General features: G+C 44.0%; 1 protein-coding gene and 1 long non-coding RNA gene across 3 annotated transcripts in view; one reads left to right on the top strand and one right to left on the bottom strand.

Moving 5' to 3' along the window:
• PRKCE (protein kinase C epsilon) overlaps positions 1 to 25,197 on the bottom strand; it is a 518,891-nt gene that overhangs the window by 351,641 nt on the left and 142,053 nt on the right. The window lies entirely within an intron of this gene.
• Positions 8,131 to 25,197, top strand: part of LOC128352005 (uncharacterized) — a 32,392-nt gene continuing 15,325 nt past the window's right edge. Inside the window, exon 1 of the long non-coding RNA XR_008320170.1 lies at positions 8,131 to 8,249. This is a non-coding gene — a long non-coding RNA (uncharacterized LOC128352005). The remainder of the gene's footprint in view (positions 8,250 to 25,197) is intronic.

The following is a 25,197-nucleotide window of genomic DNA, read 5'->3' as shown; positions in this document are numbered from 1 at the left end:
TATATTGGTTTGTGTTGGTGATTTCCCCACTGCTAAAATTACAGAAGAACCACTATTAAAAAAAACACATTTCTATAGATAATATCCCACACCTTCAATCCTAAATTGGAATCCTTAGGACAACTGGCAATTTACAAGATCATATCAATTCATATTGTTTTTCCTTGGCTCTGTAGTGTTTGGCTGCAGGCCACTAAACTGAGTGTCTCAGATTGAGATCAAAGGGTAGGAGATCAGTAATTTTAATCCCATATCTGTTTCCAGAACAGCTGGAAATATTATGATCCTTATGGACAGATACACCTGCGGGTAAGAGGGAAGTACTGGCAAACTTGCCGTAACCCACAGATACATCAGTTTCTCAAAAGTCTGTAGGGAAAAACCCCAAGGGAGGCACACCCCCACCCAAAAAAAACCACCACCACAACCAAAATTGCACCGATGTAGCAGAATGTCCGCAGACTCAATGGAGCAGAATGTCTGCAGACTCAGAGAACACTTAACAGATAACCAGTTGGGCAGAGCTAACAAAACTCAGTGGTAAGGAGAGGGGGGAAGGAAGGCTTGAACAAAAAGAACAGGGGATTTCTTGGTTTGAATACTCCCACAAGATAGTCATAGGCAGTCCGTCTGTCTTCTGCTTCTGAGGGGAAAAGGTGCCTAAAACTGTTACCATGCTCAGGCAACACATACCCACCAGGGATATGCTGCAACATTTGTTGTGGATCCATACTGGTAATCATTATAATGCATACAGCGATAACAATATCAATCTCCATATCTAACCTAATCCTAATTTCAATTGTATCGCAGGGTATCCTTATCAAATGCATCCTCACAGTAGCTAAGTTTGTTTCTGTTCCTTAGGTTGAAATCTAGGTGCATGCTTGTCACTCAACGGCTGAAGAAGTATCAAAGGGTAACTGACATGTGTGAAGGAGCCGCTACAGAGCCGAAGCCAGAGGGGTAGTTTTCACATCCTCTCAGGGGCAGAGCCACCATTGAGCCAACGGGTTCAAAGAACCCAGGCCACCGCCCCTCAGGGGTCACGCCTCGTGCCCCAGACATGCCCCCCGCGTTTGACGTCAGAAAAGGGGGGGGCATGATTTCGCTCCCAAATGGGGCCGTGTGGCCCCGTTTGGGAGTTAAACATGGCCCCATTTGGGAACTAAGCCATGCCACCGTGTCTGACGTTAGACGTGGGGGTGTGGCTAGATGCTCCCTGCATCTGGCATCAGACACAGGAGGTGGGGCTAGGGGGGCCGCCGCTGCGGCAGAACCCAGGCCACAGCTGGCCTCCCTCCACGGCTGCATCCTCTCAACTACAATGTTTTCCGAAACAGCCCATTCACACATTCAAATTGTCAGTGTTCATTAACTTCTATCTTCCCACTTCTATCTTCCCCAGCCCAGCACACTATCCATGGGATTATACTGCCTTAAATCATTATACAGGAATATAGGAAGCTGCCAGACCATTGGTCCATCTAGCTGAGTATTGCCTACTGTCACTGGCAGCAGCTCTTCAAGGTTTCAGGCAGGAGTCTCTCCCCAGAGATGCCAGGGAGTGAACCTGGGACCTTCTGCATGCAAGCAGATGCTCTTCCACTCAGCTACGGCCCCAGGGGATACCTTACAGCACTCACATGCAGCCACCCATCCAAATGCAAACCAAGGTGGATCCTCCTTAGCAAAGAGGACAAGTCAGGTTTGCTACCACAAGACCACCTCTCTTCTCTGAATTTCTGTCTTATATCAGTTCCACTCAGCTGCACTAAGTGCACATTACCGTATTTACCCAAATCGAAGACGACTCTGAATTTACGATGGCCCCCTTGAAGAGTGGAGGCCAAATACAGGTTATACCTGCATTTATTCGAAAGGAACAGGGACTCTGAATTTAAGACGACCTCCTAATTTCTAATATCAAAAACCATGGGGGGAAACCTAGTCTTGGATTCAGGTATTAAAAAGCTCCTTCTGCAGCAGCACGCATCCAACTCTGCTTGGACAATGGCCAGCCGACGGTTAGGAGGAGCCATTGCTCAGTCACAACCAGAGTTATGGCAGAATGCATACTTCCAGTCATGGTGCAACTCCAGTTATCACAGAGTGCATACTCTCTACACAGAAGGTCCTGGGTTCAGATCTGCCATTTCCACTAAAAGGTTCTCAGATAAGTTCTATTCAGGCATTATAAAATGCCTGAATGCTTTCTGAATGTAAGGAAGGCATGGCCAAAAAGTACATTGATGGGAAGACAAGACTAGCCTGTGCACTCCCCTTCCCTAAGTGCCTCTCTCCTGGGATTTGACATACCTGAGTAAGATTAGAGAGTTTTCTGCTTAAATCCTTGGAGAGCTGCTGCTAGTCAGAGAAGGCAGTTCTAGATTCGATGGTGCCAATGGCCAGACTCTAAAGGCAGCTTCAGATGGGTTCATTTTCCTGTTTGCCTGGCTTCAGTGCTTGTTTTCATTATTTATTTTATTTTAACTGATTTTTACACCACCCAAAACTTGCATCTCTGAGCAGTAAGCACATAATCCATCATTAACTTCTGACTGTAGAATGTGACTGTAGTGTGACTGTAGAATGTAGTTAATTACATTGCTTAGTGAAGCCTAGATTTTTCTATTGGCTGCCAAAGACAACCACAGGGCTCTGTGGTCACTGACACCAACTTGACGGCACACTTTACCTTTACTAGACCGATTATCAAAGGGTGCAGACGGCAAAAATGTTTTCGCTATCAAAGAGAAGCCCTCAACTGGGAAACTGCAGAAACTGCAGAAACCCAGCCCCTCTGCTGGGGGCTGAGTGTAACATTTATTACACTTTTATTGTCACTTTTATTACTTACTTATTTTATTAAATAAGTGTAACTTTTCGTGTTGTATTCATGTCATGCATCCATGTCTGTGTTTGCAAAACAGGTTAAAACAGTTATAAAATGGCCTGGCTATTGTGGCTGGGGATGATGGGAGTTGTAGTACAATAACATCTGAGTTTAAGAACCCATAGGTTAAACCGTGAGTAAGGGCACAGGCACATTATAGCCTTACTCACATGACATATCCACTGTGAGTGAAGATGCACAGAGGAACAGCTCACAGTAGCAAAAAACAGCACAAGTGGAATTTCTAATAGGAAAGCAGAAAAGAGTTAACCTTCCAGTGTGCCACAGTTCAAGTCAGGATTAGTGTCCTTGTTCCTCTGCCCCCTCCGTGCGCCCGCACGTGCGAGAGAGGTGCTTGTAGCTGAAAGCACACCTCTTTTTAAAATGAATGTTGAGTTTGACCCTCAGATTTCTTTCACTGGGCAACTGCCCTAAATTCAGTTTTTTTTTTACTGCTTAGCATGGAAGCTGAGTTTATGTAAAATTGGGGGCGTGGGGGCGGGGGACAGGCCAATCTAAAACACACACACAGGGATAGAGAGGACAAACAGTGGGGTGGGTTTTCAAAACATCCAATTTACTGAAAAAGTCCACGTTTCTACTAGAGTTCTTAAAAAATTGGTGAGGGGACTTTACATAGTTTGCCCAGATGAGAAGTTGTTTCTGTTACATTTCAGCATCGAAAACACTCTGGGGCTTTTTGTCCTCCTGAAAACCCATGACCTTTCACTCGACATACTTATTTTTCAGTAGATTTTAACCTGACTCCAGTTGGCACCACTCAGCTGAGTGGCTCCGAATTACCACTGAAAATGGTGGCTCCGAATTACCACTGCAAAAGGCATTTCATAAACATCGGGCTTCTGTAGCAGGCTTGATTCACTGTATTCTCTTATTCAGGCCTGTGTTGAATATTTAAGTTCCTTGTAGGGATGTTCTATTACACTTATATGCCACCCTTCTTCCAATATACTCAGGGCGGTCTTCTTCCTCTTTCCATTTTATCTTCACAACAACCCTGGGAGGTACATTAGGCTGAGAGTGAGTGAGGCTATTCACAGGATTGTAGAAAATTGGGCTAGCCTCTGCTAGCCCAATTTTCTACAACCGTGTGAACCACCAGGCTTGGCTGCAAGCCTGGTGGTTCTTGAGCGGGTAACCCACTCAAGTAGCCCGCCCCTTAAACCGAGTGAGTGGAGCGAGCACTCCGCAAACCTGGTTTTTGGGATTGTGAGTAGCCGCAGCGTGGCTCCGTGCCATGGCTACTCACGAGTAGACCTCCCGGCTTGGGGGTTTCCCCAGTATGCCCTGCACACTTGCACAGGGCATTATGGAGCTTCCGGGGGCCGCGCGGCCCCCAAACTCCTCAGCCCCTGCTGGATCCATCACAGAGCCGGCAGTCATGTGGGCGGCCAATCCGACCACCCAGGGGCCGGCTCCCGCCCTGCTCGTCTGCAGGGAGAGCGTGCTTCACCTGCTCTCCCCGCAAAACCGGGTCTCACTGATCGTGAGACCCTCCTCAGTGACTGGCCGTGGCCAAGTTGCCCAGTGAGATGAATGGCTGAGTGAGTTTTGGACTCCAGACATCCCCAGTCCTAGCCTGACACTCTCACCCAAGCGTGGTCAACCAGAAGCTCGCAAGCTGTTGATGGACTACAATTCCCATAATCTCCAGCTGCAATTGCACCTGGGGGTGATGGGAGTTGTAATCCAGCAACAGCCAGCGAGACTCTGGTTGGCCAACCCTGCACTAGCCACTGCTTCACATTGACTCTGTAAACATCACAATATCAAACCACTGAAATTTCTACAATTCCATTCAGTAGCGACCTGGAGGACAGGTCATGGTCTGTCATAGAGGACAGGTCTATCAATGGTGTGATGAAATTTTATTTACTCCAGTTTCCCCTATTTTCCCAAGTTCCTTAATTTGTGTGCAACCCTTGTTTTATAATAAATTTCATATACATACTTATTATTTATTTGATTTATACACTGCCCTTCCAAAAATGGCTCAGGCTCATAGTTAGAAGTGGCTTCAGTCTGATTTAAAAGGTTCTGTAGGCCCCAGGACTTGATTGTATTATAACTGAATTTGTTAGTAATAACCTTGTTTGGTGGGCTCCCCTCCTTGCTTCCCTTTTTACTTACATAGATGCTTTGGCTATAATCCCGGAGGACTGGGGTGTTTCAATAATAGTACCACTTTACAAGAAAGGATTAAGGGAGGATCCAAATAATTACCGACCAATTAGTCTTCTTAGCATTGTCAGCAAGTTATATGCCAGGCATCTTTTGAGGAAACTCCAGGATTGGTTGGATGATCAGTGTATCCTAATGGCTGAGCGAGGAGGGTTTCAAGAAGGCTTCTCTACAACTCATCAAGTATTTACACTGCAATTTTTGGCTGAAAAATATTCCTTTAGACCTAAATCGTCCCTGTTTACTGCTTTTATAGACTTTAAGGCAGCATTCGATTCCATATCTAGGGACAAACTCTGGCTGAAGTTAAAGGGATCATCTATAGACCGCCATCTACTTTTACCTATTTACGATTTAATAATAACCCATCTCAGAATACAATGCTCTAGAAAAGGGCACCTCTCGTCTGAGATTCCTACCTATAAAGGAGTTCGGCAAGGATGCATCCTTGCCCCAGTCTTGTTTAATTTTTACATAAACTCAATAGTTTCGCATTTTAATGATTTGGATTTGCACCTCCCCAAACTTGTTGGCAGACATGTTTCATTATTACTCTATGCGGATGATATTGCTCTTTTATCTCAAACCAGGATAGGTCTCAGTTGTGCTTTGACCTCCTTAGGTAAGTATACTGAGAAGGAGGCTTTAGAGATCAATTATTCTAAGACCAAGATAATGGTGTTTTCAAAGCACTCCAAAATCTTTAAATGGACAATAAACGGGCATAGTATTGAACAGGTTAAGGTTTTTGAGTACAGTGGTCCCTCGACTTACAAACTACTCGACATAAGTATTTTTCGAGTTACAAACGGCAGTTTTAGATCCGGTTTTAGATGCGGTTTTTTCGACTTACAAATTTTTAGATGGGGTTTCCTCGACTTACAAATTTTTAGATGGGGTTTCCTCGACTTACGAATTTTACATGCGGTTTCCTTGACTTGCCTGCCTGTTTACTGCCTGTTTATTCTTGAAAATAAATGTTCCTGTGCAGTTTGCAAGCCTTACTGGGGGTCTGGGTCTTTTTTCTAGGCTCCGGAACGCATTAATCCGTTCCCAATGCATTCCTATGGGAAACCGCTTTTTGACTTACGAATTTTTCGACTTACAAATGTGCATTCGGAACGGATTAATTTCGTAAGTAGAGGGACCACTGTATTTGGGAGTAGTATTGCACCAAGCTGGAACACGTAAAGCCCATCTTGATTATATTTCCCAAGGTGCTCAACAGACAGCAAATGTGATTAAGTCCTTCTTTTATTCTAGGGATGCCTTTTTCGTACCAGCGGCTATAAAATTGTTGAAGGCCAAGATATAACCCCAAATTCTTTATGGGGTGCAGATCGGTCCTCTGGAAAATTTCTCTCAGCTTGAAACAGTACAAACCGAATTCCTGAGGGCTATTTTTCAGGTACCCAGGGGTACAGCAAATTCCGTCCTTCATAAGGAAGCAGGGATCACCACTCTAAAAGCAAAAGTATGGTTTTGCATAATTAAATTTTGGTTAAGCCTGGTCTTCTTTCCAGCTGGTCTTGCCCCTTTAGTGTTATCAGACAGTTTCATTTCCAAATGGAAATCAGCTTTGAAATTAAAATTGCATCACTTGGGCACATCTCAAGAAGATCTTATTGGGCGAGGATTAGAGCAGGCACTTTGCTTTGTGAAGCAATGGCTCCGAGATATAGATTTGCAGGAGGAGTTACCTAAGGGAATTTACTTAGGTTCTCAAACTTTTAACTATAAATTGGCTGAATATTTAGACCAGATCTTGGTACCAAAATTTAGGAGATTTCTGACCCTCGCGCGATTGAACGTTCTCCCTTCGGCAGTACTTGATGGTAAATTCAAACGACTTCCTTATGATCAGGGCTGTTGTCCCTGTGGCTCGTGGGATATAGAGTCTATCACCCATGCTATTCTTTATTGCCAGTTTTATAAGGACGCTTGCACCAAATTTATTGCTCTTATTTTAGCAATTTATCCTGGTCACACAGACCAATTTTATTTGGAAATTATGCTGGCCAATTTTAAACCTGTAATTTCAGATAATGTGACAAAGTTCTGTTTTGTGGCGTCGAAGCTCTGTAAAGACTGTATTAGTAATTTGAATAGTTTGTGATTTTGTAAACTTTTGAAATTTTTGAATTTTCTTATCAATGCTATTAATTGTGATTGTTTATCTGGTCTGTGACCGCAATAAACTTACTGTAACTGTTCTGGAGGGTTACCTGCAAAACTCTTCCCCATGTGCCTCGTAAGATCATTCACTACTGTTGAATTGTTTTCTCAATAATATATTGTTGTCTAGAGCTGAGTTGTGTGGACTTCAGCTGTACACTGCCCGTAAGTCCCAAACCAGATAGCTCACGGTCGGTTAAGCCGTGTCTAAGCCTGGTCAGTAGCTTTAAATAAATCTTCATCTGGTGGCAACTTACCTTGAAGGAACGGCGTGCTCCTAGAATGGGATCAGAGCAATCTCTCTACTGAGAGTAAATCCCCAGAAAGCACAGAGTAACCCCTGTTTCATCAACAAATAGCTACTGGTCTTGAAGTGGCTACAGGCCGTTTCCAGGGTCAGAGGGGGGATGCCTCTAAATACCAGCTGCAGGGGATCAACAGCAGGAGAGAGGACATGCCCTCACCTCTTCCCTGTGGGATTCCCCAAAGAAGCTGGTGGGCCACTGGGTGAAGCAGGATGCTAGACTAGATCAGTGTTGGGCTTGATCCAGCGGGGCTGTTCTTATGAGATTGATGCTGATTCCTGGAGACTCTAGGAGAATCCTGGAGGCAGGGGCGTAACGATAGGGGGGGCAGGGGGGGCACATGCCCCAGGCGCCACTTGGGAGGGGGCGCCAAAAAGTGCCCCTGCCAGTCCCCTGCTTTTGGCAAAAAAAAAATTTTGTGTGATTTTTTTTTTTCGTCATTACGGAGATCTCCAGTGGGCGGGAGCTCCCATTGGCTACCGGAGAACACATGACCACCATGCTGGTTGTCTCAGTTCCTCCCTCCCTGCTTGCTGCACGCAGGAGGAGTGGAGCGGAGTAGCTTGCGAGAGCTGCTGCTGCTGGGGACGTTCCCTGAATCTGCCTGCCTGCCGTTTGCCCACCACACTGCCCTCTGGCTGCATTTTATTCTTCTGTTCTGCATTAACAAAGTAAGTTTCATTGCTCAAATCTCTCTCTCTCCCCTGTGTGTGTTGTGTGTGAGAGAATGCCCCTACTCCCTTGCATAACGTCCTCCTTTTAGCTCTTCTGTGCTTTGCATAGCAGGCTTCACCCCCCCCCCCCAAACCGAGGGTAGCTGCCTGCAAGTGGAGCCAGTGGCGCTCTCCTGGCTTGCATTGTGTGAGTTTCTGGCTTGCATTGTGTTTCTGGCTTGCATTGTGTGAGTCCCGGTGGGATTGCAAAAGGAAACTCACGCAATGCAAGCCAGGAGAGCGACTTGTGGCTCCACTTGCATTGCCCGAGTTTCCTTTTGCAATCCCACCTCTGCAAAAGGAAACTCATGCAATGCAAATGGAGCCACAAGTCACTCTCCTGGCTTGCATGCATGAGTTTCCTTTTGCAGAGGTGGGATTGCAAAAGGAAACTAGTAGTACTAGTACACAAGATCTTTGCAGCTCTGCTAGTAATTACAACTTCTGGATCATCCCTTAGCATTGGGGGTGGGGTGGCAATTTAATTTGGAACTCATTAATATAATTTTTGAATAATGTTCAGTCTGTCTGGATTAATTAATTAAATTAATTAAGTAAGAGCCCCTGGTGGCGCAGTGGTAAAAACTGCCGCCCTGTAACCAGAAGGTTACAAGTTCGATCCTGACCAGGGGCTCAAGGTTGACTCAGCCTTCCATCCTTCCCAGGTCGGTAAAATGAGTACCCAGAATGTTGGGGGCAATATGCTAAATCATTGTAAACCGCTTAGAGAGCTCCGGCTATAAAGCGGTATATAAATGTAAGTGCTATTGCTATTGCTAATACTAGGTTTATTCTTTATAGCAGATTTTTATTAGCAACATACAGTCTACAACATTTTCAGCCTTGTTCATTTGGTGCATATTGTAGATGTTCTGTCTCCAAAACATAAGTACAGCATCTATATTTTTGAAGGGGGGGAAATCCCATTTAATACAGTGTGAACAAATTGGTCCAAAAAGTAGCAATGGGAAGTTTTTCTTTCTGCCCCTGTAGCTTTAATAAGATAGAGTGCACAAATATCACTTGATTAACAGCTGCGATATTAATTTCCCTTTTTGGTTGCTTGACTCACAGAGAGAATCATGTCAAGGCAGTGGAGAACCAATTAAATTGATTTTAATCTTTGTTAGGGAAGATAACATGCCTTTTTCTCTCCTTGTTTAAATAATTAAAGTTTCAGTAGGTATTATTTCTGGCTTTAAAGAAATTGGTATCTTAATGTAATGGAATTCTTCTAATTACATACTTAATAGTTTTTAAAAAGTTAATCACGGTTTTTCATTCAATGTGTATTTTGTTTTACATATTAAACTTATATTTTCCTTTGAGAGAGTTTTAAAAATAAGAGGAAATTGGGAAGGCTTTTTTAAAACAAAGAAAAATCTCACCCCTACTTATTCATGATCTTCTTGATTTGCCTGTGTAATTTCAAGCAAGTCAGATGTAATTGCAAATAACATGCAGAAGATCCCAGGTAGGGCTGGGAGAAACTCCTGCCTGAAACCTTGGAGAGCTGCTGCCAGTCAGTGTGGGCAATAGTGAGCTAGGTGGACCAATATCTGACTCTGTAGACAGCTTCCTACGTAATCAAATCATAACTTGCCCTTACGTTCAGTCCAATTGGATGCATTCACATTCACAGCTTACATCCAATAAACTGCTGAGTAAGCCCTCCAAACTAGGATCACACAGTGTGGTTTGCAATTCTGGTATATGAAGGGCCCAAACCTCAGTTTTGCTGTTCAGGTGCATAGGCAAACGGTGATTTAATTAAACCAGGAGGTTATTTATTAAGACTGTGTATGAGAGGGAAGCAGAAAGAGGAGGAGATCATGGCTCAAATAATGGTGGCTGAATGTGGCCATTGAGTTTCCCAGGAATACAACCAACGTAAAGTGTGCTACAAATAGACATTATTATAGAATTAATAAACATAGAATATCTATGATAGACTAGAATATATGTCTATTATAATTTAAGTCTCTATTATAATATAAGCATAAATCTTGAATAGACTAGAATATCTATGATGGAAAAGACTAGAATACCTGTCTTGTCTTTTCCATTTTGGGACACAAAACCTATTGCTATGTTTAAAAGCATTTATTTTCTGGCCATGAGGACTGCAAACTTAGGCTGTTAGTATGCAAGGCATTTCTTTAAAATATATATTTCTAAAGAGCCTTGTAGCCTCATGTTTCCTTTTTCCTGTCCCAGTATACTTGCATGGATGTAGCCCACAACCCACTTGACTATGACTGTGACACATTTCCATATTTCCGGGGGGAAGGAGAGTGGGGGGGGCGCAATTTCAGTGCTTGCCCCGGGCGCCTCTGCCTGGAGGGTTGATCTATTTATTTTTTTGAAATATGTATACCCCACCCCTCCAGTACCCTACTGCTTGGGGTGGCTCACAACATTTATAAAACCGATACAATGTAAAATAAGACTAATAAAATCAACCAAATTAAGTTTTTAAAAATCCAAGCTAAAACCACAGTCAGAATGAGAGTTGTTTTTAAGTTTCAAATTAAAAGTTAGTTAAAAAGCTAAAAAAACAGAGAACAATAAAAACAACATTAGCAACACCGGCATCCACAAGGACTAGAACAAGCATCCAGCCAGTACAGCCAGAACCAGCTGAGCATGCAGCATAGATGGACAGATGCACCCGCATTTTCTGCAGCCCTCTCTGTGCCTGAATCATCTGCCCTTCCTCACGCATCTGTCCTGTTCTGGATGGTGGTAACTATGTTTAGCTGCTAAACATAGAATATGGTTGTGTACAACCAATATGATCAGCTACAGCTGGGTGTCCAACCTGAGGTTCTCCAGCCCATCATCCCCATCTGCAATGTATTGCAGCTGGGAATGATGGGTTTTGTAGTCCAGCAACAGACAGACAGTCCCAGGTTCCTCACCCTTGCTCTAGTCCCTGCTTTGTAAAGAGGTCAAACATCTGCAAGGTGGCTTTGAACTCAGGATTTTGAACACAGGACTGGTGTTTTAAGAGCTTGCAACACTCTCTCTAATCCCTTTGGCCTGAGGGTCTCTGGCTTCTTTTGTATTATTCATTACATATGCCCTCAGTTGTAGCCAAATCATTGCCACCTTGCAGCCTTCTAAAAACAGTGTCACAAAGGACACAGGCCTACTGTGCCACACACACACTGCTTAATTTGAAGTGCTCAAATTGAAGCATTCCAGAAAGGTCTGGCTACTTGAACCGTTTATTGGCCACCATTTAAAATGATATCAGAGGGAAAGAGTGGTTTTCTGTACAGTTGTAAGAGCAGAATGATTCAGATACAGGCATGACCTTGCTCCCTGTCAGGGCAAACTGAGCTTCCCCTGCAGTTATGCCTCTGACTACCAGTTTGCAGGGGAGCAACAGCAAGAGAGTGGACATGCCGTCACCGACTCTTGCTTATGGGCTCCCCAGAGGCATCTGGTGGGCCACTGTGTGAAACAGGATGCTGGACTAGATGGGCCTTGGGCCTGATCCAACTGAGCTGTTCTTATGTTCATATGACCCTTGTAGAACTCCACAATGCCTGTGTGGAACACTCAAGTGTGAGCTTTGGAAGGGTTCCATTTATGATTCACTGACCTTCTCCAATGTACTGCTTGTGGCTATATCCAATATGCAGCATTCTAACTTTCCCCAGGAGTTTACAGAGTTTCTCTTTTGCCTCAGCTCAACTCACAGCCTCAGCAAACCAGCTGCTTCGGGAGGCCTTCAACTGAGGAACAAAACGCTTTCTTCTTCCCCTCCCACTCATAAAGTGTTTTCCACTCCAAGCCCCCACAAAGTCCCTCTAAAATATAAAATTTTTATTTTCCCTCAATGTGAAACCTGAGAAGTCATTCTAAGATATTTAGAGGCCTGCTTACATTATCAGTCATGCTAGGATAACAATTACTGAACTCACTTCAACCTCGCACACACACACACACACACACACACACACACCAAAAAACACAAACCCCGTTTAATACATTCAAGGGGTCAATCAAAGGTTGAGGGAGGAAAAGAAACACACTCAGAAAAGATCTCTTGCCTCTCTTCTCAGGTCATTTGACACAATCTGCTGAGGCAAGCCTGGGGGTTCTTCTGAGGACCCACTTAACAAGAAGAAGCAGCCAACTGTTGCTTCCTGATAGGCTTTTTTTCCTCCAAGGAGCCCAGGACACTGTACAGAGTTATGTTTATTCTCACAACAACCCTGTGAGGTAGGTGAGACTGAGAGAGACGTGACTGGTCCAGAGTCACCCTGTGAGTTTCATGGCTGAATGGGAATTTTGATTCAGATCTCCCCAGTGCTATTCCAACACTCTAACCCAGTAATTCCCGACCTTGGTTCCTCCAGATGTTGCAGAATTACAACTCCCATCATCCCCAGCTACAATTTGTTGTGGCTGGGGATGCTGGGAGTTGTAGTTCAGCAACACCTGGAAGAACCTGAGCTCTAACCTCTAACACCATGATGGAATATATATATATATATATATATATATATATATATATATATATATATACACACACACACACACACACAGAGTGGTCCCTCAACTTACAAACTACTCGACATAAGTATTTTTCGAGTTACAAACGGCAGTTTTAGATCCGGTTTTAGATGCGGTTTTTTTGACTTACAAATTTTTAGATGGGGTTTCCTCGACTTACGAATTTTACATGTGGTTTCCTTGACCTGCCTGCCTGTTTACTGCCTGTTTATTCTTGAAAAGAAATGTTCCTGTGCAGTTTGCAAGCCTTACTGGGGGTCTGGGTCTTTTTTCTAGGCTCCGGAACGCATTAATCCGTTCCCAATGCATTCCTATGGGAAACCGCTTTTCGACTTACGAACTTTTCGACTTACAAATGTGCATTTCGGAACGGATTAATTTCGTAAGTAGAGGGACCACTGTGTATGTGTATATATATATATATATATATATATATATATATATATATATATAACACAAAGGTAAAGGTGAAGTGTGCCATCAAGTCAGTGTCGACTCCTGGCACCAACAGAGCCCTGTGGTTTTCTTTTGGTAGAATACAGGAGGGATTTACCATTGCCTCCTCTCGCAAAGTATGAGATGATGGCATTTATTTATTTATTTATTTATTTATTTAACACATTTTTATACCGCCCAAAATGCAAGTTCAGCATGTTTCTATATCACTGCTGCCCGATACAGTACCAGTGGGGATTCGAACCGGCAACCTTCTGCTTGTTAGTCAAGCATTTCCCCGATGCGCCACTTAAGGTGACATATGTACATTATATTGTACATGCATTCAGATTCAGATGTCTGTACAATTGTACATATTTTTGTGTGAATGACTGTACCTGCATTCATTTTAAACATGAATCTGGGAAGAGATGCTCTTAAACACAGTAAATGTATAGGTGGACCTGGTTATCTGTGGTCCTGGCACCCACGGTTTCACGTATCTGTGGCTGGGTCATAGGGACCCAGTTTCTTTATCCGCAGGGCAAAAATAGGGTTATTTTTTTTGCCTATCCATAGTTCTTGGTTTGCTTGAAATGACTCCAGATGTCATTTTCTCCCATCATTTTGTAGTGCTGAGCCATTTTGTGGCTCTTTTCTGCCCCCCCCCAACAAAAATCAGAAGATTTGGAAGTCTGGGGGGCATTGCTGGAGAGTAAGGTACTGTGCTTACTTCTGCTTCCGCCTGCTTTTTCTTGTGATTTGCAGCACACACTTTGGTGTGCTTAGGAACCTAACCCCTCAATCCCCACAGGGTTAAGGTATCTTTTTCCGCGGTTTCGTTATTCGTGGAAATAGGCGGGAATGCAACCTCTGTGTATAATGAGGGCCTCCTGTACTGCTGTACATGTGTTCAACATGTGATTAACTGTATGCATACAGATCTATACACGCATACACTGTACACAGATTGTATATGTGTTGAACAGCACCGCACAGTGGGAATGGTCTCCTCTGCATGGCGCCAGGGGCGCTGTGCAGAGTATTTGGCTTCAGCCAAAGAAACATTTAGTCAGGGAGCCACATTAAGGTTGATGGTAGCCACAAGTGGCTCCCGGGCAATCTAGGAAGGCATACATGTTAGGGCCTTAGCTACATTTTCCATTGGTCTTGGCTTCAATATTCTTGGACCTGCCCCAGAATTTTCCTACAATTAAAAACAAAAACAAAAAACCCCTCAATATTAAAAAATAAATAAAAATCTTCCAGGGAACTATGATTCATTATGGTCCATGTCCAAATGCAGGAGAGAATAAATTAAAACAATGTTAAAACATTTAATGAGGTGTCAAGTTATGTCGTATTGCCCTTCAAGTTATATGCTGCCGACTCCTCCCCAACAGTTGTAGCAACACAGGAAGGAGAGTTTCACACTGCTCCCACATAAAGAAAATGTTAACTTAAGGTAGCTAATTGGAGCCATCTAAGTATAATTACGTTTTAACTCTGTTTTAAGAAATATAAATTAAAGGGTGGAAATATGCAGATAGATTCAGTGCATATCCTTTAGCAAATGAATCTGTAGAAATAATGCTATACATTTTATGGAGAGCTGGTCTTGTGGTAGCAAGCATGACTTGTCCCCTTAGCTAAGCAGGGTCTGCCCTGGTTGCATGTGAAAGGGAGACTAGAAGTGTGAGCACTGTAAGATATTCAGAGGATGGAGCCACTCTGGGAAGAGCAGAAGGTTCCAAGTTCCCTCCCTGGCATCTCCAAGATAGGGCTGAGAGAGATTCCTGCCTGCAACCTTGGTGAACCCACTGCCAGTCTGTGTAGACAATGCGAAGCTAGATGGACCAAGGGTCTGACTCAATATATGGCAGCTTCCTCTGTTCCTATGTATAATTAGGAATTATATTAACATTTGAAATTTCAGAAGTAAAAACCATCATATACTTTCAACATATAAAATTTGACCATTGGACATTCATCTACTTAAATAAGCATCAATATATGTAAATACTAATTTCCAGGGTGTGATGACACCCTAGCTTCACATAGGAAGATGTCTTATACAGAGTCAGAACACTGTTCCATCCAGCTTGTCTACTCTGACTGACAACAGCTTTCCAGGTTTCAGGAAGGGGACTTTCCAAGCCCAACCTCAATATGGCAGGAATTGAACCTGGAACCTTCTGCATGCAAAACAGATGCTCTACCACTGAGTTATGGCCCCATCAAGAAATGCAACTGGGAGCACGACCATGCTAGTTGGGGCTGGCTCAGTTCTTAAAGGGATCCATTGAGTTCTATGTGACAATGTAATTTTTTTTTTAAAGCTCCCCTTTCTCAAAATAGATTATAAGGTCATTCACACAATCAAAAACTGTGTTTTACCCGGGTTTGGGAGCTGTAATGCTCCCAATTTTCAGCTGTGTGGAAGCAAGGTAAGAGGAAAACCTGGGCAGAAGTGATTGTGCGGGAGGAAGCTAGGAGGAAAAGCTACCCAGGTTTTTCTACCACTTTGCTTCCACATCATCATTCTACACAGGTTTTCCTCCTACCTTGCTTTCACACAGTCAAAAATTGGGAGCACACACAGCTCCCAAACCTGGATAGAACACAGTTTTTTATTGCATGAATGATCTCAGCATGACTAACAGCAATAAACACACACACACACTTAGGAAAACAACAGAATGAACAGGCCAAGAGAGAAGATGAGTTAGAAACCATGTCAAACCATCACATTATGGGGAAAGCTAGTTGGAACAAACTGGTTTTTAAAGTGTACAGTCAAGTAGATTTCGACTCCTGGCGCCCATAGAGCCTTGTGGTTGTCTTTGGTTGAATACAGGAGGGGTATACCATTGTCTCCTCCCGCGCAGTATGAGATGATGCCTTTCAGCATCAATAACTAAAAACGGAAGAAGTTAGATCGATCTCCAAAGGGAGACAACTGCAAAGAGATTGGATGCAGCCTTGGATACAGTTGAGAAGGAGCAAAATTTGACCACAATAGACACTGTGGTTGCCAGCACCAAATTCCCACAGCAATGGTGCCTCCAAGTTCACCCTTTACCTTCTCAATTATAAATTGATGGATGTCAATAAGACATATGAAGAAAAACACGTTGCTACACTTGGGGCATAGAAGTTGTTGCCACCAGACCTTGAATGGCCCTGCTCCCATCACCAGGAATCCCAGAGGAGGTGCAACTTGCTGTGTACACTTAAGGGGTCGTCTATCTTTGCATGATGACATATACATCCATTACATTATTGGCATTTCAGTTATAGACACTTGGGCAGGTTAACATGTTAGCTGCCAAGTCCACAAACCAGGAACTAGACATTCCCAGCAGGCATAGGAAGCTGCCATATATTGAGCTCAGACCATTGGTCCAACTAGCTCAGTATGTAGCTCACAGATATGTAGCTCAGTATCTAGCTCACAGACTGACAGCGGCTCCTCCAAGGTTGCAGGCAGGAGTCTCTCTCAGCCCGATCTTGGAGATGCCAGGGAGGGAACTTGGAACCGTCTACATGCAAGCAGGCAGATGCTCTTCCCAGAGCGGCCCCATGCCCTCAGGGGAATACCTTACAGTGCTCACATGTCTCCCACTCAAATGCAAACCAGGGTGAACCCTGCTTAGAAAATGGGACAATCCATGCTCACTACGACAAGACCAGATCTCCTCCAACTCTTGTCAGGTTCGTGTCATGCGAACCTGACAACTGGAGGTTCTCAACCCATATGCCTGAGATTCAATTGACTTTCTCTGCCCATTTGAAACCAAGGTTTGGAGTTGGGTGGAGACGGTCGGTAGAACCTCGGGCGGACGGGTCAGGAGCCACCAGCCGGCAAGTTCACACAAGACGCTTGCTGGGAGTGCGTGCTGGCCAGGAACCTCCAATTCCGGGCTTGGCAGTGATTGTGTGAACCTACAACAATGATGAATATTTATATACTGCTTTTCAACCAAAAGTTTCCTAAGTGGTTTACATACAAACAGTCGAACAAGATGGCTCCCTGTCCCCAAAGGGCTCACAATCTAAAAAAGAAATATAAGGCAGGTACCAGCAACAGCCCCTGGAGGGAAGCTGTGCCGGGGCTGGACAGGGCCAGTTGTAGTGGTGTGCCCGGACCGGTCCGGAGCCATGGAAAAGGCCTCTGGACCGGTCCGGAATTTGGCCGGTCCGGTGGTCCGGCAGCAGGTGGGAGTGTCACTTTAAGGGCGGGGGGTAGTACTTACCCCTCCCGCCACTCTCCCCCCTCCAGCGCTCGTCTTTAAACAAACGTTTTTGAGGTGGCAGGGTTCCTCCCTGCCGCCCCTGCCCCCATCGTTGGCTGCAAAGTTCTGAAGTAAGTATAAGCTGGCGTTATGCATGCGTTCAGCGTGGCGCTCGCACACCCGTTGTCGCCGCCGGCGCATGCACCGCATACGTCACGCACGTGCGTTGGCGGCGACAATGGGTGTGTGTGCGCCGCACCGGCTGCATGCATAGCACCAGCTTATACTTACTTCAGAACTTTGCAGCCAACGATGGGGGCAGGGAGGAACCCTGCCACCCCAAAAATGTTTGTTTAAAGACGAGCGCCGGAGGGGGAAGAGCGGCGGGAGGGGTAAGTACTACCCCCCCACCCTTAAAGTGACACTCCCCCCAGTGCCGGACCACGCCTCCGTGGTTCCGTGCACATCCCTAGCCAGTTGCTCTCCCCTTGCTCAATATATAAGAGAGTCGCCACATTAAAAAGGTGCCTCTTTGCTCACTTAGTAGAAAAAACAAGCACTTTCAGTATGGTGCATGTTTTTTCTTTGTGAAATAACATGCGGTAGGGGGGATGCTCAATCTGGATTGGGGCCACAGTGGGGGCAAGGGTTAAATATCCCCTGTGGGTCTCCTCGCCTCCACACACATGCTATTTCAGGAAGAAAAAACAAGCATGCAGCTGTATAGCACATGCTGAAAATAATATCTGATTTGGCCCTGAAAGTGCTATGTAAAAGATAAGCATTATCATCATTGTCACCATCCTATGCGTAATTAAGCCAGTCTTATCAACAACAAAGGATTAATACAGATCTGCCACTTTGCGGCTTCCATGTTATGTTCTAGAATTTATTAAGGACAAGATCCAAAGTTGTGTACACATTGGTCTGTTCTATTCTAGAAAAAGAATTACTCAGTGTGACCATTGGGGTTCCCCACTGCATGCACAGACTGCTCCCCTGTTAAAATCAGAGCATGGAAAAGCCTTACATGTTGAGAAAGCCGCAATGACCCTACAGGCACACTGAAGCTATTGGATCCATACTTCTCACAGATAATTCAAACGTACTTCTCACACAGTACAGCTCTCTTGTGGAGCATATATATATCCTCTGTGGCAGTTCCTATATTATATTGCGTAATACAAAATCCATCCCACATCTTGATGCCATTAGGGAAATGTTTCCCTCGCCCTGTCAGTAGCAAACAAAATATGTGGAGGAAAATATGGAAAAACTGACAGAAAGGCATCTATTCACATGGTAAGTTGTACTACACACGATGGAAAGAGGGGGGAGAGAAGAATTCAATGTGGGGCTGCCCTTCGTGGCGGCAGCCCAACATATATTATAATATGAGCCTTATTCAGATGAGGTCATTCACACAGTCAAAAACTGTGTTCTATCCCGAGTTTGGGAGCTGTGTGTGCTCCCAATTTTCAGTTGTGTGGAAGTAAGGTAGGAGGAAAACCTGGTAAAAGTGAATGATTGTGTGGAAGCAGGGTAGGAGGAAAACCTAGGCAGCTTTTTCTCCTACCCTGTTTGCACACAATCACTTCTACCCAGATTTTCCTCTTACCTTGCTTCCACACAACCAACAATTAGGAGCACACACAGCTCCCAAACCCAGGTAAAACAGAGTTTTTGGTTGTGTGAATGACCTCGGCATGGCTAGCCTGTGTGCAGCTGTCTGTACACACAATACTTGTACCCATGACCATGTTAAAGGTGAACCTGGGTACAGGTCCCCTGAAATTCAGGATACAGATAGCAAGTGCAGTACTCTACCTGCATTCAAGATAACAGGTGAATACATTAACTACCTGCTTACAGATCTGCACCTAGGTACACTGTGCACCAGGGCCGTACACCTTTGGCCCTCCTGCAGATATTGGACTACAACTCGCACCATTTCTGACTCTTGGCCACTGTGGCTGGGGCTGGGGATGATGATGATGATGATGGATGATGATGATTGATGATGATGATGATGATTCCATTCAGGATCAGCCTGCCTGGATGCCAAGGCCTATTTCAGAAGCTCCTCCCTTCCACTTTCTGAAGTGAAGAGGACAATGGCAAGGCCTTCTCATGGAACGCTCTCCCTACAGAGGCTCACCTAGCAGCCATTTGAATGTCATTCCAGAACCAGGCAAAAAAAATATTTTTAAAAAGAATTTCTCAGGCTTTTTAAACCACTCTTAAACTGGTTTTTATCTCCTGTGTTTTTATCTGCTTGCTCTGTTTAACTTAATTTTGTGAGCTTCCCTAGAAACACTGATGTGCTGAAGGGCAGGGTTTTTTTTTATATATCAACATATAGGACTAGACAACAGGGTTATAAATTCATCTCATTATTGTTTTTTTCTTTCTGATAGGCAGGATAATTATTTTGTAACACTGTTATTTCACAAACAGCCTTTTTGTGTATACTGTATTATTTGAAATAACAAAACTCCTAATCAGCAGTGGCAGTAAGGCAACAACCACTAATAGCATTGATTATTATGCAATGAAACTCAAAGTTAATTAAATCTCTTAACAGGGATAATTAAAAGGTCATATATAATAATATGCAAATTATATCTAGCTTTCATAAAGTCGGACCATTTTATTCCCCCAAATCTGTTGCCCACTGTTTAAAGACAAACATATTTGGTTTGATAATTCAGGCAGCTTTCAAATATGAATTATCAAACATATTTGGTTTGATAATTCAGGCAGTGAATCTTCGCTCACTATTCTTTCAATGAGGGAAAAGTAGAATCACACTATTTCTTTACAATTAAAATCTTTGCTGCTGTTAATAAATCCCAGATTGAGCCAGAGAGTTCTTTCTGAACTATACAATCTGAATTGTCAAATAAAACCTTTAGTGGACACAAGAGGAAAGGATAATCTATCACTCACCCAACTGTATAGACAATCTAATCCTCAAAATCAAAGTGTCAGCTTTGGTTTGTGTACATTCCCTACTTTTATCATTTTCATTTCTACACAACTTACTCAAATGATAAGGCATCAGATGCCATTGACAGAGCATAGTATAAGATACTGGTATAGAATCTTACATAGCAATTCGAGCACACTGATTTTAAAAAGACATCAAAAAGAGCATTTCCAAGGGCATCATTTCCTGGAAAAAACGACAGTATTAAAATTACTTTTCAAGCAGGAAGAAAGTACACACAGCCTAATCATTAAATTAGCAGTGTACAGGAACAATAGCTGTTTAGTTCAACTCCAACAATTGGAGAATAAACTGTTTTACTCTGAAAGAGGTGATCTTATCCCAATGTCTATTCTGCATGCACACAGAAATTGCAGTAAACATTTTACTAAATATATTAGATAGAAAACACAATTATTCCATGAAGAATTACTGCGCCAAATTTAGAGACTCAATTAAGCTGTTCAAGTGTGAAACGAAGGGTGATTCATCCTGTTTTAAGTGGAAATCTCTGTGCAGCCATAATAACCTATTGAGTTGATGCTCGTTGCTGCCTCCAATAAAAGAAGAGGGGGAGGTCTTCTACACGTTATACTGAACTGTTCCCACTCAGACCATTATGCTGCTATTCACTTTAAAATGAACTGTTGTTGTCACCCACTCATGATTATTATAACTAGAAAAAAGGGGGGAAATCCATTTTGCATATAATTTTAATGTCCCCCCTCCCATTTGGAACTGGGTTGAAACTGGAGATTTCCCATGGCACTGCACCTTTATTTATTTATTTATTTATTTATTTATTTGAAACATTTGCTATACCGCCCACTCCGAAGACTCTGGGCGGTGCACAAAAACATGCAAAACAAGACAGCATTAAAATTACATTCTAAATAAAACTAAAGTAACTATCAAAAAAGAAAGGGGGGGGGAAGCAAATAGGTAAACTACAGGGTAAAAGCCTGGCGAAAAAGAAACGTCTTCAATAAAGATTAAAAAATCAACAAGGAAGGAGCTAAACGAATCTTCATGGGAAGGGAATTCCAGAGAAGTGGGGCAGCAACCGAGAAGGCCCTTTCACGGGTCCTAGCACCCCGAACCTCTCGGAAATCGGGGACCGACAAAAGGGCCATCTGAGCAGATCTGACCGGATGGGATGTAACTGGATGGGAGAGGCGGGTCTGTAGGTAGACAGGTGCCAAACCCCACAAGGCTTTGAAGGTCAAAACCAGGACCTTAAATTGAACTCGGTAGCGAATAGGCAACCAGTGCAATGACTGTAGGAGAGGAGTTACCCTGTCATATTTACTGGCACCCATAATGGGTGTTAGCATTAGCCCACCAACCCTTGGTCTTCATGCACCCTGGAAAAACCCAACTGAACTAAGCCATGTAAAACAGGATAAGGGTTGCCAGGAGGAAGCTGGCAGCTTGAGACAAAAATAAACAGGTGAAGCTTTTACTACATACAGATGCAGTGATGGGGAAAAGCTTCACTTTCTGAATGACCACTTGGTGTAAAGCTTAAAACAGGTCTTGACAAATTTTCCTTGGATCTAGCTGGAACATTTAGGAGCCAGACAACAGAAACTTGACAAAATTACTGACACTGATGGACACTATGGAGGGGGAGGGTAAGTGGGATTCTCTTAATCCCCTTCCCAATAAACAGAACAGAAACAGGGCTGCCTTGGACATATAACATGTCTTATTAAATAACTCTGCCTCTGAAAATCCCAGTCTAGGACCCACAGTTAAATATTTGGCACCATGGCTCCCTGGCACCTGGGCTTTGTCAAGACTTGGCTTAAAAGGCACTGTAGCGCTATAGAGAAAAAAGTTAGCAACTGTAACTTTTTTCCATCATCATTTGAAGAGATGGTGCAGAATCCTAATAGGATTATCCACCTATTTCTCCTCAGAGAAGAAAACTAGGTAAGTGGCATAACCCACTGTATGATCCATCTTTTACCAATGAAACAATCTTTGCTAAAACTATGACACTAATAAGCTCAACACAGATTATAGTTGCATGAAAAAACAGCAGTGTGTGTGTGTGTGTGTGAGAGAGAGAGAGAGAGAATGAATGAATGAATGAATGAATAGGGCTTGTGCCCCTCTATTCAATGGCCAACATGCAGAAGTTTAGCATGCAGAACCTTTCCTGCAACAGAAAAGTCCTATCAATTTCAAGGTATCAGCCGGAATACCTTGAGTCCTGCCAGCAAAAAAGCCTGCAACCCTAGAAACAGCAAATGATTCATTTATCTGGTACAAGATTGAGAAAAATGCACCTAAAGGCAGAGAAGTAAGGCGGACCAAGAAGGCAACAACCCCAAGACTAACTGTGCCTCAGTATGGATTCCCATCTCAGAGCTGTCACACTTTTTAACACAGACTCTCTTCTTTAAACAGCAAATGTTTCCTAAGCATATGCATGCAGTGAAAGGAGAACTTGACCTGTTTAATTCCCATATGTCACACAGCTGTTAAAAGGCAATGGAGCCCTATCAGAAAAGAAAGCAGACACCCTCCTTCACACACTCATGATTAGAGATGTGTGCGAGACCAGCTAGCCCGGTTCGGTTTGAGTGCAAGCTGCACTTGAACCTGACCAGGCCAGTTCGGTCCAGTCCCCATCGAATCCCCCCTCGATTCGGTCAGTTCCCAAGAGGGGGTGGTTCATGGATTTAAAAAAAAAAATAAATATTTTTTTTAGTACCATTAGCCCCTTCAGGGGGCTTCCTAAAGGCTGCTGGTGGGGGCCCATGAAGGTCTCCCTTCTCTGCCAGCCTCATTTATTACTGCCGCAGCCCATAAAACCTTCCTTTTAGGCCCATTTGGGCTTCCGTAAATCGGCGTGGTGGCCATTTTGCTTGCTGCCGCGTATGCTCAAATGGCCTCTGCAAGGCTTGGCATGGCCCAGGGCCTCGCAGAGGTCATTTGAGCATGCGTGGTGGCCATTAAAAAACACACACAATAAATTTAAAAAATGGTGGGAATAACGCAAGGCTATTGGGGGAAACAGTGAAAATAAATAGTGGGGGTAGTGGGGGGAGATTTTGCATACAGACTAGTTAAGAATAAGAAAATCAGGTAGTAAAGCTAAGAAAGAGTCTTCAAGGAAGCCTTCACAAGAAAGGGTCTTTCCTTGGTGAAGTCATTGGAGGTCATATAGACTGGGATCAAGAAGCATTGAACACACGTGCTGCCTCCCTTCAAGTAAATCTTAGCAGTTGTTGGTTTACACCAGTGGTTTTTAACCTGAGGTCCGCCAGATCTTGCTGAACTAATACTCTGAGTCCCAGCATCCCTGGCCACAATAAAAGGTGGCTGGGGATGCTGGGAGTTGCAATTCAGCAAGATCTGGCAGACCCCAACATTAAGAACCACTAGTTTACAGTCTCCTGTCCCCTGGGAATGAAGTGTGTGCTGCCAATCATTCATTCATTCATTTGATTTCTATACCACCCTTCCAAAAATGGATCAGGGCCGTTTACATAGAGAAATGATAAATAAATAAGATGGCTCCCTGTCCCCAAAGGGCTCACAATCTAAAAAGAAACATAAGAGAGACACCAGCAACAGTCACTGGAAGTCCCTCCAGCAAGGGAGAGAAAGAGAAATAAATGCTGTCAGGCAGCAAGTGCTGCCTGAAATGGACAGGGGAGAGCTCGCTCAGGGCTCTCCGGAGCCCAAGTCACGCCCCTGTGCAAGTGACATCACACACACGGGACGTCACTAGAGGGGCTGCCGGGCAGGGCTGGACACAGGCCACCATTTGGCTGGCTCCATGCCTGCTCACAAAACCCATTAGCAGACAGCACATCTTTGGGACTTCAACTCTTACAACATACCCTATTTACCTGAATCCAAGAATGGTTTTCCCCTCAAGTTCTTTGATGTTAGACATTTGGGGGCTGGGGGCGGGTGTCATCTTAAACTCAGAGTCCGCTTCCTTTTTTGATACATACAGTTATAACCTGTATTTAACCTGTATTTTAAAAGTGGGAATAATTGGACGGGACTGTATGGCTGTCATCCAAAGCAGCACTCAGCAATCCCGCCTTGAGATCGTTCTAATGGAAGGCGATACAGAAATGTAACAACAAATAATATAAATAAAAATAATCCTCACCAAACTCAACAGAATTTACATCTGAAGGATCCACGGGATGGCACAGCTAATGCCCTATGTTCACAGCTCTCCAGAATAACCCTTTCCATCTCCTTCTAAGTGCTTTGAGTCCGTTCATAAGCTTCGTATCGGTACTCGTGCCAAGGAGTCTTAGATTCCCTTTAATTTTTTGCTCACTGTTTATTCATTCTCTTGCTGACTTGCTCAAGGCACTCCTTGGGAACTGACTGGGAGGCTCATCATGCCTTCGCAGTCTCTTGTCAGACTCCACTCTAGGGAAGGAAGGATCATGCTACAGGTCAGACCAGTGTGCGTCAAGAATCTGCATAAACAGCCTAAAAAGAGTGCCTGTCCCGGGGGCAGAAGAAGGGGGCTAGCCGGTTTATATAAGCGAATGAACCATTGTTCGAGCACTTTTTGGGAGCGGGGACCAGGAACTTGAAGAAAGAGGAGAGCAGGTCCTTAAGTGCTTTCCGCCATCCAATACAGCTTCCTACTGGGGTGATGCATGTCCCAAGTAGCCCCACATGGCGCCGGCATGCACATGGCGGTCACACCAGGGTGGTCACACCATGCTGACCA

This window comes from Hemicordylus capensis, chromosome 1, assembly GCF_027244095.1.
Source record: "Hemicordylus capensis ecotype Gifberg chromosome 1, rHemCap1.1.pri, whole genome shotgun sequence".
Taxonomy (NCBI): domain Eukaryota; kingdom Metazoa; phylum Chordata; class Lepidosauria; order Squamata; family Cordylidae; genus Hemicordylus; species Hemicordylus capensis.
Note: the sequence above shows the minus strand (reverse complement) of the source record. Positions and strands in the feature narration are given on the sequence as shown.